At 43.7% G+C, this 14866-nt stretch overlaps 1 protein-coding gene across 7 annotated transcripts in view; it reads right to left on the bottom strand.

The window, feature by feature from the left end:
* Window positions 1–11515, bottom strand: part of trim13 (tripartite motif containing 13) — a 103094-nt gene extending 91579 nt beyond the window's left edge. For 2 of the 7 annotated variants that reach the window (XR_005945803.1, XM_041210816.1), the window contains exons 1-4: window positions 11188–11515; window positions 9905–9985; window positions 7664–7978; window positions 7383–7566 (exon numbers count right to left, since the gene is read on the bottom strand). The gene's annotated coding sequence lies outside the window, so the exon portion shown is untranslated. Of the gene's footprint in view, window positions 1–7382; window positions 7567–7663; window positions 8041–9904; window positions 9986–11187 lie in introns of those variants that run through there. The other 5 variants (XR_005945804.1, XM_041210817.1, XM_041210821.1 and 2 more) reach the window with 4 other exon arrangements.
* Window positions 11516–14866: the final 3351 nt, after the last annotated feature.

Genomic DNA, 14866 nt, shown 5'->3' with positions numbered 1-14866 from the left:
GAACAGAGTGAGAGAGGAGAGAAGAGAACAGAGTGAGAGAGGAGAGAAGAGAACAGAGTGAGAGAGGAGAGAAGAGAAAAGAGTGAGAGAGGAGAGAAGAGAAAAGAGTGAGAGAGGAGAGAAGAGAAAAGAGTGAGAGAGGAGAGAAGAGAAAAGAGTGAGAGAGGAGAGAAGAGAAAAGAGTGAGAGAGGAGAGAAGAGAAAAGAGTGAGAGAGGAGAGAAGAGATCAGTGAGAGAGGAGAGAAGAGAACAGAGTGAGAGGAGAGAAGAGAACAGAGTGAGAGAGGAGAGAAGAGAACAGAGTGAGAGAGGAGAGAAGAGAACAGAGTGAGAGAGGAGAGAAGAGAACAGAGTGAGAGAGGAGAGAAGAGAACAGAGTGAGAGAGGAGAGAAGAGAACAGAGTGAGAGAGGAGAGAAGAGAACAGAGTGAGAGAGGAGAGAAGAGAAAAGAGTGAGAGAGGAGAGAAGAGATCAGTGAGAGAGGAGAGAAGAGAACAGAGTGAGAGAGGAGAGAAGAGAACAGAGTGAGAGAGGAGAGAAGAGAACAGAGTGAGAGAGGAGAGAAGAGAACAGAGTGAGAGAGGAGAGAAGAGAACAGAGTGAGAGAGGAGAGAAGAGAACAGAGAGAGAAAAGAGAACCGAGAGAGACAGAGAGAGAGAAAAGTGAACAGAGAGAGAGAGAAAGGGCACAGAGAGAGAGAAGAGAACAGAGAGAGATGAGAAGAGAGAAAAGAGAGAAAACATAAGAGAGAGAGAGAAGAGAGAGAGAAAGAAAAGAGAACACAGTGAGAATGAGAGAAAAGAGATCAGAGAGAGCAAAAAGAGAACAGAGAGTGAGAGAGAGAGAGCAAAAAGAGAACAGAGAGTGAGAGAGAGAGAGCAAAAAGAGAACAGAGAGTGAGAGAGAGAGAGCAAAAAGAGAACAGAGAGTGAGAGAGAGAGAGCAAAAAGAGAACAGAGAGTGAGAGAGAGAGAGCAAAAAGAGAACAGAGAGTGAGAGAGAGAGAGCAAAAAGAGAACAGAGAGTGAGAGAGAGAGAGCAAAAAGAGAACAGAGAGTGAGAGAGAGAGAGCAAAAAGAGGACAGGGAGAGAGAGAGAGAGCAAAAAGAGGACAGGGAGAGAGAGAGAGAGCAAAAAGAGGACAGGGAGAGAGAGAGAGAGCAAAAAGAGGACAGGGAGAGAGAGAGAGAGCAAAAAGAGGACAGGGAGAGAGAGAGAGAGCAAAAAGAGGACAGGGAGAGAGAGAGAGAGCAAAAAGAGGACAGGGAGAGAGAGAGAGAGCAAAAAGAGGACAGGGAGAGAGAGAGAGAGCAAAAAGAGGACAGGGAGAGAGAGAGAGAGCAAAAAGAGGACAGGGAGAGAGAGAGAGAGCAAAAAGAGGACAGGGAGAGAGAGAGAGAGCAAAAAGAGGACAGGGAGAGAGAGAGAGAGCAAAAAGAGGACAGGGAGAGAGAGAGAGAGCAAAAAGAGGACAGGGAGAGAGAGAGAGAGCAAAAAGAGGACAGGGAGAGAGAGAGAGAGCAAAAAGAGGACAGGGAGAGAGAGAGAGAGCAAAAAGAGGACAGGGAGAGAGAGAGAGAGCAAAAAGAGGACAGGGAGAGAGAGAGAGAGCAAAAAGAGGACAGGGAGAGAGAGAGAGCAAAAAGAGGACAGGGAGAGAGAGAGAGCAAAAAGAGGACAGGGAGAGAGAGAGAGAGCAAAAAGAGGACAGGGAGAGAGAGAGAGAGCAAAAAGAGGACAGGGAGAGAGAGAGAGAGCAAAAAGAGGACAGGGAGAGAGAAGGGAAGAGGACAGGGAGAGAGAAGGGAAGAGGACAGGGAGAGAGAAGGGAAGAGGACAGGGAGAGAGAAGGGAAAAGGACAGGGAGAGAGAAGGGAAAAGGACAGGGAGAGAGAAGGGAAAAGAACAGGGAGAGAGAAGGGAAAAGAACAGGGAGAGAGAAGGGAAAAGAACAGGGAGAGAGAAGGGAAAAGAACAGGGAGAGAGAAGGGAAAAGAACAGGGAGAGAGAAGGGAAAAGAACAGGGAGAGAGAAGGGAAAAGAACAGGGAGAGAGAAGGGAAAAGAACAGGGAGAGAGAAGGGAAAAGAACAGGGAGAGAGAAGGGAAAAGAACAGGGAGAGAGAAGGGAAAAGAACAGGGAGAGAGAAGGGAAAAGAACAGGGAGAGAGAAGGGAAAAGAACAGGGAGAGAGAAGGGAAAAGAACAGGGAGAGAGAAGGGAAAAGAACAGGGAGAGAGAAGGGAAAAGAACAGGGAGAGAGAAGGGAAAAGAACAGGGAGAGAGAAGGGAAAAGAACAGGGAGAGAGAAGGGAAAAGAACAGGGAGAGAGAAGGGAAAAGAACAGGGAGAGAGAAGGGAAAAGAACAGGGAGAGAGAAGGGAAAAGAACAGGGAGAGAGAAGGGAAAAGAACAGGGAGAGAGAAGGGAAAAGAACAGGGAGAGAGAAGGGAAAAGAACAGGGAGAGAGAAGGGAAAAGAACAGGGAGAGAGAAGGGAAAAGAACAGGGAGAGAGAAGGGAAAAGAACAGGGAGAGAGAAGGGAAAAGAACAGGGAGAGAGAAGGGAAAAGAACAGGGAGAGAGAAGGGAAAAGAACAGGGAGAGAGAAGGGAAAAGAACAGGGAGAGAGAAGGGAAAAGAACAGGGAGAGAGAAGGGAAAAGAACAGGGAGAGAGAAGGGAAAAGAACAGGGAGAGAGAAGGGAAAAGAACAGGGAGAGAGAAGGGAAAAGAACAGGGAGAGAGAAGGGAAAAGAACAGGGAGAGAGAAGGGAAAAGAACAGGGAGAGAGAAGGGAAAAGAACAGGGAGAGAGAAGGGAAAAGAACAGGGAGAGAGAAGGGAAAAGAACAGGGAGAGAGAAGGGAAAAGAACAGGGAGAGAGAAGGGAAAAGAACAGGGAGAGAGAAGGGAAAAGAACAGGGAGAGAGAAGGGAAAAGAACAGGGAGAGAGAAGGGAAAAGAACAGGGAGAGAGAAGGGAAAAGAACAGGGAGAGAGAAGGGAAAAGAACAGGGAGAGAGAAGGGAAAAGAACAGGGAGAGAGAAGGGAAAAGAACAGGGAGAGAGAAGGGAAAAGAACAGGGAGAGAGAAGGGAAAAGAACAGGGAGAGAGAAGGGAAAAGAACAGGGAGAGAGAAGGGAAAAGAACAGGGAGAGAGAAGGGAAAAGAACAGGGAGAGAGAAGGGAAAAGAACAGGGAGAGAGAAGGGAAAAGAACAGGGAGAGAGAAGGGAAAAGAACAGGGAGAGAGAGCAAAAAGAACAGGGAGAGAGAGCAAAAAGAACAGGGAGAGAGAGCAAAAAGAACAGGGAGAGAGAGCAAAAAGAACAGGGAGAGAGAGCAAAAAGAACAGGGAGAGAGAGCAAAAAGAACAGGGAGAGAGAGCAAAAAGAACAGGGAGAGAGAGCAAAAAGAACAGGGAGAGAGAGCAAAAAGAACAGGGAGAGAGAGCAAAAAGAACAGGGAGAGAGAGCAAAAAGAACAGGGAGAGAGAGCAAAAAGAACAGGGAGAGAGAGCAAAAAGAACAGGGAGAGAGAGCAAAAAGAACAGGGAGAGAGAGCAAAAAGAACAGGGAGAGAGAGCAAAAAGAACAGGGAGAGAGAGCAAAAAGAACAGGGAGAGAGAGCAAAAAGAACAGGGAGAGAGAGCAAAAAGAACAGGGAGAGAGAGCAAAAAGAACAGGGAGAGAGAGCAAAAAGAACAGGGAGAGAGAGCAAAAAGAACAGGGAGAGAGAGCAAAAAGAACAGGGAGAGAGAGCAAAAAGAACAGGGAGAGAGAGCAAAAAGAACAGGGAGAGAGAGCGAAAAAGAACAGGGAGAGAGAGCGAAAAGAACAGGGAGAGAGAGCGAAAAAGAACAGGGAGAGAGAGCGAAAAGAACAGGGAGAGAGAGCGAAAAGAACAGGGAGAGAGAGCGAAAAGAACAGGGAGAGAGAGCGAAAAGAACAGGGAGAGAGAGCGAAAAGAACAGGGAGAGAGAGCGAAAAGAACAGGGAGAGAGAGCGAAAAGAACAGGGAGAGAGAGCGAAAAGAACAGGGAGAGAGAGCGAAAAGAACAGGGAGAGAGAGCGAAAAGAACAGGGAGAGAGAGCGAAAAGAACAGGGAGAGAGAGCGAAAAGAACAGGGAGAGAGAGCGAAAAGAACAGGGAGAGAGAGCGAAAAGAACAGGGAGAGAGAGCGAAAAGAACAGGGAGAGAGAGCGAAAAGAACAGGGAGAGAGAGCGAAAAGAACAGGGAGAGAGAGCGAAAACAACAGGGAGAGAGAGCGAAAACAACAGGGAGAGAGAGCGAAAACAACAGGGAGAGAGAGCGAAAACAACAGGGAGAGAGAGCGAAAACAACAGGGAGAGAGAGCGAAAACAACAGGGAGAGAGAGCGAAAACAACAGGGAGAGAGAGCGAAAACAACAGGGAGAGAGAGCGAAAACAACAGGGAGAGAGAGCGAAAACAACAGGGAGAGAGAGCGAAAACAACAGGGAGAGAGAGCGAAAACAACAGGGAGAGAGAGCGAAAACAACAGGGAGAGAGAGCGAAAACAACAGGGAGAGAGAGCGAAAACAACAGGGAGAGAGAGCGAAAACAACAGGGAGAGAGAGCGAAAACAACAGGGAGAGAGAGCGAAAACAACAGGGAGAGAGAGCGAAAACAACAGGGAGAGAGAGCGAAAACAACAGGGAGAGAGAGCGAAAACAACAGGGAGAGAGAGCGAAAACAACAGGGAGAGAGAGCGAAAACAACAGGGAGAGAGAGCGAAAACAACAGGGAGAGAGAGCGAAAACAACAGGGAGAGAGAGCGAAAACAACAGGGAGAGAGAGCGAAAACAACAGGGAGAGAGAGCGAAAAGAACAGGGAGAGAGAGCGAAAACAACAGGGAGAGAGAGCGAAAAGAACAGGGAGAGAGAGCGAAAAGAACAGGGAGAGAGAGCGAAAAGAACAGGGAGAGAGAGCGAAAAGAACAGGGAGAGAGAGCGAAAAGAACAGGGAGAGAGAGCGAAAAGAACAGGGAGAGAGAGCGAAAAGAACAGGGAGAGAGAGCGAAAAGAACAGGGAGAGAGAGCGAAAAGAACAGGGAGAGAGAGCGAAAAGAACAGGGAGAGAGAGCGAAAAGAACAGGGAGAGAGAGCGAAAAGAACAGGGAGAGAGAGCGAAAAGAACAGGGAGAGAGAGCGAAAAGAACAGGGAGAGAGAGCGAAAAGAACAGGGAGAGAGAGCGAAAAGAACAGGGAGAGAGAGCAAAAAGAACAGGGAGAGAGAGCAAAAAGAACAGGGAGAGAGAGCGAAAAGAACAGGGAGAGAGAGCGAAAAGAACAGGGAGAGAGAGCGAAAAGAACAGGGAGAGAGAGCGAAAAGAACAGGGAGAGAGAGCGAAAAGAACAGGGAGAGAGAGCGAAAAGAACAGGGAGAGAGAAGCGAAAAGAACAGGGAGAGAGAAGCGAAAAGAACAGGGAGAGTGAAGCGAAAAGAACAGGGAGAGAGAAGCGAAAAGAACAGGGAGAGAGAGCGAAAAGAACAGGGAGAGAGAGCGAAAAGAACAGGGAGAGAGATCGAAAAGAACAGGGAGAGAGAGCGAAAAGAACAGGGAGAGAGAGCGAAAAGAACAGGGAGAGAGAGCGAAAAGAACAGGGAGAGAGAGCGAAAAGAACAGGGAGAGAGAGCGAAAAGAACAGGGAGAGAGAGCGAAAAGAACAGGGAGAGAGAGCGAAAAGAACAGGGAGAGAGAGCGAAAAGAACAGGGAGAGAGAGCGATAAAAGAAGAGGGAGAGAAATTTCTACTATCCTTTGTGTGGAACAAAATGCTTCCCAATTTCACTCCGAAATGGCCTGGCTCCAATTTTGTATCAACTTGTTCCTGATTCCCACACCAGAGGAAATAGTTTCTTTGTACGAACCCTATCAAATTATTTTAATATTTCAAAAACCTTGATCAGATCACCCCTGTATCTCCTATTCTCACAGTAATAAACAAGCCTAAACTAGGCTTTTACATAATTTAACCCATTAAGCCCCAGTATTAATTAACAAGCTATGCTAACTTAGACAACACAATTCAGGCATCTCTCCTCATGAAGGAAGTTGACTAAAGGTGCATTCTGGCAAGATTGAAAGGAGACTTTGTTATACGAAGTTAGAAATCAATAAAGTCTACTAACAATGTCAGTTGGTACACCACAGAAAGATTCTATATTTCTAGCTGAAAGTTATCTAAGAATATACCATCATTGTCCAAAAATGAGTTTCCATAAAATGCCTCTACAAATTAGCTGTTCTCATACCCTTTTGTCAAAGCTTGCTGACTTCATAAATCTCCACCCAAGAAAATCTTGGGAGTGGTTCCACTATGTGCCATTAAAATAAGGTATTGGAGAGGCAGCCCACTATTGAGAACCAACATTTCTGCACATACTTTATGTTACAGACAAGGGGCAGTGCTCCCAACTGATACACACCTGGCCTAATTTTACACCGTGGATAACTGCCAAAGGCTACACAAATCTATTTTCATGTATTTTGTTCAATGGGAACAATCATGTTTGTATTGGACTTTATACGCCACTTTACAATTGTTCTGCAGCTGCATGACACCCCTCAATCAGAAATTATCAATATTTAATCAGGTGCTAATAGAAATAACATAGCCTCTGCTACTGCACAAAGGTAAGCACCATGGATAACATCCAACCTTCATACAATGAAGAGAAGCAACTCCATAACACTGTTCCACCCACTGGTGTTTATGTCAGTGTTCATCAGCTATAAAAATGTAGTACCTCATCAAGACCTACAAGGTTTTTCAACTGTAGAACTGCTAATTGATTTGAAATGGAGTGAAGCATTAATTAATTTCCCTTCCTTTATAACAAATAATGATGGCAACCCAGTTTACATTTATCCAGAATCAGAGGAATATTATTGTTGCTTGCAATTAATCAGCTGCAGCAAAACAGATCTGAACTGTGACACTCTATTCCCAAGCTCCCCAAGTCAAGTAGGCTGCTGCAGGGAAGTGCCCAGCAAAAAGCCAGACACTTCCCATTGACAAAGAAAAGAAAAATCAGAGGAAGAATAATCCCTGAGCCACACTCACATGCTTCCTACTGGTTGATTTAAAAAGGGAGGCAATGTGGGAGCAGATCATAACAAAGGCTTTAAAAAAAAGTGTGCATTATATTCACTAAACTAGAACTATATCTAAAAGAAAATGTAACCACTTTATTGAGATTATGACCATATATTTAACCAAAATCATATTCTTGCATTAATACCCACCTTGATTGCAACCCCTTGGCACTTAGTGTGGCTTATATCAATTCAGAAATTAATTGGTTATTTTGGTTTCACGGGTTGTACATTAATTATGTTAAACCAAATACACCTACCTCATTAGTTCAATGATCTCCACTTTTCCAACCACTTGGAACAGATATTCTTGAATCATGCCCATGGGAGAGGAGGAAAAGGGAGATGTCAAACATCTCCCTCTTGACTAGTGTTGAGGGTCTTCCTTTTGACTAGTATCAAGGGTAAGCGGTGGATGCTGACCATCCCCAAATACATGTTGAGCTATTCAATCCCAAAAAAAAATGTAAAGCAAATTTTAGTTTGTATTCTTTATTAAAGAGAAATTTAAATACACAATATGACTTTATAGCATACTTACAGTGACCTTCATTTGACTGTTCTTCATTCTTTGAGTGGCTGTACGAGTCATTGGTTCAACTCTCCATTTCAAGATTGAAATGTGTCATCTGCCCAGCATTTGGTCAGGAGCAACCTTGGTTCAATTTAGCCAGGCTCCTCCACATCTTTAACCTTCCTTGACTGACACCATAGTGTCACTCAGTACTTCTGATACTGAATAGTATATCTAACATTTTTTGCACTACTGATTCATCAGGATCTCCATCATTCCTATGAGGAGAAAGAAAGGCACTGGTCTCCCATTACACTGTCAATTCAGAAGACTGGGAATTCACTGTGGCAGGTTGTTTTTTCATGAGTGTGGAAGAAAATGTATGAAAGGTAAAGAATCCTGAGATTAGTGTCATTAGCTGAAAACTGTTGAACAAATATTATTTAAGTAGCTTAAAAATGATTCAAACTGGTCAACACCAGATGTTCAAATGTCTTGTCAATGATTAAAGACTGTCTACAATATGGCACAGATACAACCAGTGTCAAATTCTACCTGCTGGTTTATCATCTAACTTTCAAGAGTGCGTTTCAGAACACACTCCCTGACCCAAACACCCAACCAATGAAGGGAATACTGCTCATACCACACAGCCCATTTTCACTTTTAAAATTTAAATTCTATTGTTTAAATCCTCTTCATAGAAGAATCATTTAAAAATATTGATACAATGTTAATACAGTGGATTAATCATAGCAATAAATCTCCTGTCAGGGGCACAATCTGTACATTTGTAGATGATGGAAGATCTGGGAGTGTCAAGACTGTAGATGATGCTTGACTGTTTCATGTGGATCTTAATGTATCAGGAGACTGGGCTCATGACTGGTAAATGATGTTTAATAAGTGCCATGTTGTATATGGGGGCAGGCAGATTGCTCAACATTCCTAAACCCTTCAGGGAAATCATTAAAAAAGGTAGAAGGAGAATGAAATCTGGACGTTCAAGTACATACGCAATGCTCTGAATGGATAGGGATAGCTACAGTCAATAGAGTGTTGGGGTGCATTCATAGGACAACTGATGATACTATGTCCACTTTTGGTCTGTTCACATGGTGGTGGGTGATATTGAGGCTTTGGAAAGGGTGCAGAGGAGAGCCACTAGATTATTACCCAGTATAAAGCATCTTAGTTATCAAGATAGACTAAAAGAGCTCGAATTCTACACTTTACAGAAGCACAGACTTAAGGATGATCTGTTTGAGATATACAAGATGAAGGGAATAGATTCAATTCCAGTTGACAGAGGAGATGGTTTGTTTCCCCAGAGAATAGCGGACCTCTGGAACTCTTGTCATTTCATTTGGTCGATGCCATTTTGCTGAATTCCTACAAATGAGAGCTGGGCCTGTTCCTGATTAGACAGCTCATCACTTTTTACAAAAGGCAAGTATGTCAGGGCCGGAGTGATTTCCTGGAAAAATGTTGATCACCTCCCCCCCGCCCCGGCCCAACCACCCCCAGCAAATTGTATTTTATGATTCATCTACAACAGATTCAAAAATGACAAAGCAAACTCCAGCAACGGAGAGCTTTGGGAAACATAGGTCAAAAGTCATCTGTTCCTCCCAAGCATCTACCTCAAATTCTGATGATCCTCCTCCCCTTTCAAGTACTATGCCCTAAAAATTGGCAAAGGAAATTACATCTGGTGTAGGTTTTACATTCTGTCAAGTGGCTCAGTAGATTAATGCACCATTTGGTGTGGTCTTAGCCATACAGAAAGTTTCCCAGGTTAGATAGTTGGTGCTTAGTTGGCTGTCAACTAAGGCAGTGGCAAGGCACTACAAAAAGATTTCAGAGTCTTCAACTTAGGGTTTTTGGAGGGGGAGGGGGAGTGGGGTGCGATGGGAGGGAGAAAAGTAAAAAAATTGGCAAGTGACCTGCCTCTACTCTCTATGCAATGATCTCTGTTGCATGTGTGTAGATGTTATACAAGAACATGAACATCATCAAGCTCAGTTGTAAGGGCCACATGGTCAATAAACCCTTCAATATTTACTGACTGGGTCTCTAATTGAGGAATGACTGTACAGCAAGCTATTACAACATGCAGAATGGCAGTCCAGCATGAGTTGCTTATTTCTGGAAGAGGAGGGATAATAAAGCCAGGGAATCAAGAGGGATGCAGAACAAGATTCAGCACTAAGCGCATCAAAATCTAGCATTGCAGATAGCTCAATGAGCACTCATCAGGGCCTTTACCTGAAATTCTCCAAGACAGTAAGGGTGATCAAGACCACATAACTAGATACTTTCAAAACGTCGAGAAATTCTCAACTCACCCTGTGAAAAATGATAAAGCAAAAACTTAAAAAAAAAACTGAGCTTGCTTACGGCTTTGTAGCATACAGTACAATCTCAAAGCTCATCTCCATTGACACTCTTGGTTAGTTTCTGCTCCAGTCAGAGGTAGAAGTGCACGTGTGAATGGTGGTGAAAGTCCCGCTTAACCACAGTTTAACAGCTGAGCAACCTACCAAGATTCACTGTCCAAATTAGCACAATATTGGAGTAATATGCTCTTGCCCACCTTGTTTCAGAGGTTGCATAGGAGGCTAACAATTACCACAGTTACCATTATGTACAATTACCATTATGTTAGAATTAGATGTTCATGAGATGGGATTCCCTGCCACCATTAAAGAATAAATGTTGAGACAGTGTTATGGACATAGCTCAGAACATATAGCCTGACCCTAATAACCAACATCCAACTAGCAGAAGGTTATTATTCTTGCACAGCCCCACATCATTTTTAAGATTCCAATTTCTAAACTGCAAGATTATCTCAAAATATGAACATTATTTGATCCAAATTTACAAGAAAATACTTTTGTTTCGTTTCCCACCTCTAAAATAGTAACAATACAATACTGAAACATGACAGGAAGAGTCACAATGACGCCTGGCTTCAAAATGACACATTTATCTCTGTGGAGACAAAGGTGGATTTTGTTTCCATTATGTACGTTAGAAAATACGGTCTGCTGAAAATCCAGTACATTTTTTGTGTGTTTAAAGACCCAATCACTTGCAAGGTAAAATAGCAGTGATGTGGTAAATTTATTTTTCAGTTATCAGATCATCTGAATGAAGGGTAGGCACATACTTTAGAACAAGGCATAGTTGCTGGAACCGAAAAATGCACGTTTGTGTCTTAGCGAATGCCGTTGGCCTTACAACACTTAACAAGCACAGCTAGTTACGCCCCAACTCAACCAGCCCCCCAAATCCAAAAGCCATGTTGAATTGTTCGACCGCCCCCCCACCCCTCCCACATTCAATTAAATAGACCAGGGTCGACCTGCAAGGATTCCGATCCATTTAACTAACGTTCGTAGTTTACATTCTTTGACATATCTATTTATTTTTGCCAGGCGCCCTAAATCATCATAGCCGATCAAACCCTTTTTTTTTGCCCTGTTCCGCGACTGAGAGCCGCTTCTTCATATCAACTATAGCTCGAACCCGACCGGGGTACCCACCTGGCAACAGCCACCCAGTCACAATGGCGTTTCCCTCGATCGGAACTTCCTCACTTGCGTGCAAGCTCCAACTGGATGACAGGAGAGGCGGGTACACACTCCTCACCAGCACACTCCAGGAGAGGAGGCCACATGCACACACTTTAGATATTGTGATCTAAAGGGACAACACAATCGGCTGATGCTACCAACGAAGCGGCACAAAGAAGCATTTCCTACGCACTTCCTACCCGCATAAAAGTATCTAAAGTCCATCCGCTATCAGAGCTCTCCTCGGGTTACTCTCAGTGAGGCGGAGAGTGTGTCATTTCCTCGTACTAGGGCTGTACTGAGCAAGCGTGAGGGCAAAGTATTCAAGCAGCGCACACTTTTAATATGCTAATTCACCTCGGAGCGCAACATGACCCATGTAGATAACTTAAATACCATTGCACTATCTGACTGTCTGTGATTCCATTTTGAAATGTCTGTAATGCTGGTAGATTGTATCGCAGCACCTCATGATCTATGTGGAAAACTTGAATAGGATTGGACTTTTTGTGATGGCCATTTTAAAATGTTTTGTAATGTTCTTTTAGACACTTTATGAATAAAGAATATTTTTCCAAAAAAATATTCATCCCTGATGCATGGCACACTGGGACTCAAATTCCAACAAACTGGGAGACTCATTAAAAAATTAAGGAAATATGAAGTGCAAAAATGAAATATAAAACAACTAGCAGGGGTACTAAAACTAGCAGCAAAAGTTTTTATAAATATCAGGAAGAGAAAAGTAATGGGGAATGTGGGCCCATTAAAAACAGGAGGAGGCAAGATGAGAATGGAGAATAAGGAAATGGCAAATGTGCTAAGTAAGTAATAAAAACAGAAAATGCTGGATACTCAGCAGGTCATAGTGTCATTTACAGCGCAGAGGGAAGCCATTTGGCCCATTGAGTCCATGCCAGTTTTCCTCAGAGCGATCCAGTCAGTCGCACTCTGCTGCTCAATCCCGGCAGTCCTGTAGACAGGTCAGACAGCATCTGTGGAGGGAAAAACAGAGCTAAAGGGTGGAATCTTCTGCTCCCGCTGGTGGCAAGCTTGGAGGCAGGAAAGGCATGTAAGTAGGTGGGATGGTGGTGTACTGGAATCACACCACCTTCAAGTTCTGGGTGGGTAAGCCCATGGTCAACATTCCTGCCCTACTGCAGGCTGACCTGTCGCATTAGACGTACACAGCAGCTAAGACCTGCATCAGCATTGAGACAGGGGGCCCACTGAAAGCAATCCCCTTGCCCTTGCTGCCCCTCTCCCCATGAGCCCCACCTTCACCCAAAACTTATCTATGTCCTGGGTTGATTCACAATCTTAGGACTCCAGTGCCTGTCCTTCCAGCAACAACCAACACCTCCTCTGATTGACCAGCAGCTCTCGGTAGTTCACTGCCCTTTGGGCCTTGAGTTCAGGGAAGGGCCCACTGGTGACCTCGCCCCTGTCTGATTGGCTTCTGGTTTGGTGGGCTTTCCTGAAGAGAGGCAGCGCAGGTCGCTCATCGGATCTCCAGCCAGCAGGCAAGACCCCTGAAGCCTCAACAAGGTTTCGTCCAAATTTTCAGGTCGATAAACTTCTGATGAAAGTGGAAAAAATATCAGCAGTACAAGGGAATTTAGTGGATTTACAATAATTACAAAAGAAAAAATGATGGGACTTAAGCTGAACATATATTGAGATCTCATGGTTTCCACCACTTGTAATAAAAGAAGTAGATGAGAAAATTGAAGGCATATTCTCTCAAGATTCAGGAGCTGTGTCTTTGGATTGTAAAATTGTAAATGTTATTCATTATTTAAGGAGGAAGGAAGATGTGGAAATGATCAGGGACAGCATGACTGGGCACTTGAACAGGAAAGAGCTGATAAAAGAGACCATAGGTTTTTGAAGGGCAGGCCATGGTCTGACTAACCCACTCCAATATATTCAGGAGGTCATTGACAGGGTGGATAGGATAATGTCTATAAATGTTGCCTAAGAGGACTTCCAGGAGGCAATTGATAAGGTTCTGCACAAGAAAATATTAGCAAAACTGAAAACAAATGTAATTGGAGACATAAATTGTGACATGAATTGGTAATTGGTTGGGAAGTAAGAAACAGAAAGCCGGTATATAGGGTTTGTGCTCTGTTTGGTGGGATGTGGCCAGTTGGGTTTCCTAGGTCTCAGTTTTTCAACACATATAGAAATGACTTAGATGAAGCAATGGAGAGGTATATATCCATGTTTATAGATGATGCTAAGTTAGGAGGCATAATAAATTGAGTAGATGGGAACAGGAAGTTACAAAGGGGCATCAACAGATTAAGTGAGTTGACAAAACTTTGGTAGTGAGTACAATGGGAGATGGGAAAGTGTCAAGCATCTTGGGATCAGGTAACTTTGGATCAGAGAAAGATAAATTGTAATATTCTCATCAAGGTGAGAGAATAGGGACTATGGAGGATTTAGATGTCCTTATATACAAGTCGCTAACAGGTACACAAATAATCAAAAGGCTAATGAAGTGCTGGCCTTTATCTCAAGGGGGTTGGAACACAAAGTGGATGCTTCAGTTGTAAAGAACCTTAGTCACACCTTATCTGAAGTAATCCATTCAGTACTGGGCACTGCACCTCAGGAAAGATATATTGGCCTCAGAGAGTGTGCAGGACAGAATCGCTGGAGTGATACCAGATCTTCAAGGGTTAAATTATGAGGACAGGTTGCATAAACTTGGTTTATATTCCTCTTAGGTTTGAAGTTTGAGAGATGATCTAATTGAGTCGTTTACAACGATGAAAGAATTTGATAGCAAAACTATTTGCTCTGATGTGGAAATCCAGAACTGGAGAGCACAATCTTAACATTGGAGCTAGGCCATTCAGCAGTGGCTCATTTCCCATGCTTCCCTCCCCTTCTGCTATTCTGCTGTAGCCATTTACACCTCCTCTGGACCTATCTTTTGTTTCTTTGCTTCTGCCTTGCACCATCATCATTTTGCCATTTAATCACTCCCGCCCTTCACCCTATCTCAGAACCTCCTTTATTCATTCCCATGTTCCCCCACTCCTTTTTGCTGGTATGGCACTTGCTGAAAGCTATTAATTTCTGACATCTTCCAGCTCTGATGAAAGACCATCAACGTGAAACATTGATTCTGTTTCTCTCTCCACAGATCTTGTCTGACCCGCTGAGTGTTTCCAGCATATTCTGTTTTCATTCAGCTGTGAAATCAGGCTCAAAAATGGTGCCTTTGCCCTGAAGCCCTTGGGAGAACTTTTTATGTCTTTTAAAGACGACTAACTTTTATACAACTGCATTCCTCCTGAAGACACTGGTTCTGAATTCTGTGGGTCACTCGCCTTATTTCCAGTGGATAGAGCTAAACACCAGTGTTCATGCAGCGTCCCTGGAGTTTCTGGCAAGAGGCTGGGAGAAGCTCTGTGGAATTTCAGATCAACTGTGTTTTGCCATTATTTTTATTTGGTTACATATAAAGAATCTTCGAACATTATTGATTTATATACAAGTAAGACAAGGTGTCACTGAATAGAGTGTGGAAAGTGAACTTAAAAATAGGAAAGCCTTTCAGCTGGAAAAGAGACACGTTAACAAATTTCCTGGCAATCACTCATTGGAAAACTCAGGCCTTGAGCAAAGTTGT

Source organism: Carcharodon carcharias, chromosome 18, assembly GCF_017639515.1.
Source record: "Carcharodon carcharias isolate sCarCar2 chromosome 18, sCarCar2.pri, whole genome shotgun sequence".
Taxonomy (NCBI): domain Eukaryota; kingdom Metazoa; phylum Chordata; class Chondrichthyes; order Lamniformes; family Lamnidae; genus Carcharodon; species Carcharodon carcharias.
This window is presented reverse-complemented; position numbering and strand designations above follow the sequence as displayed.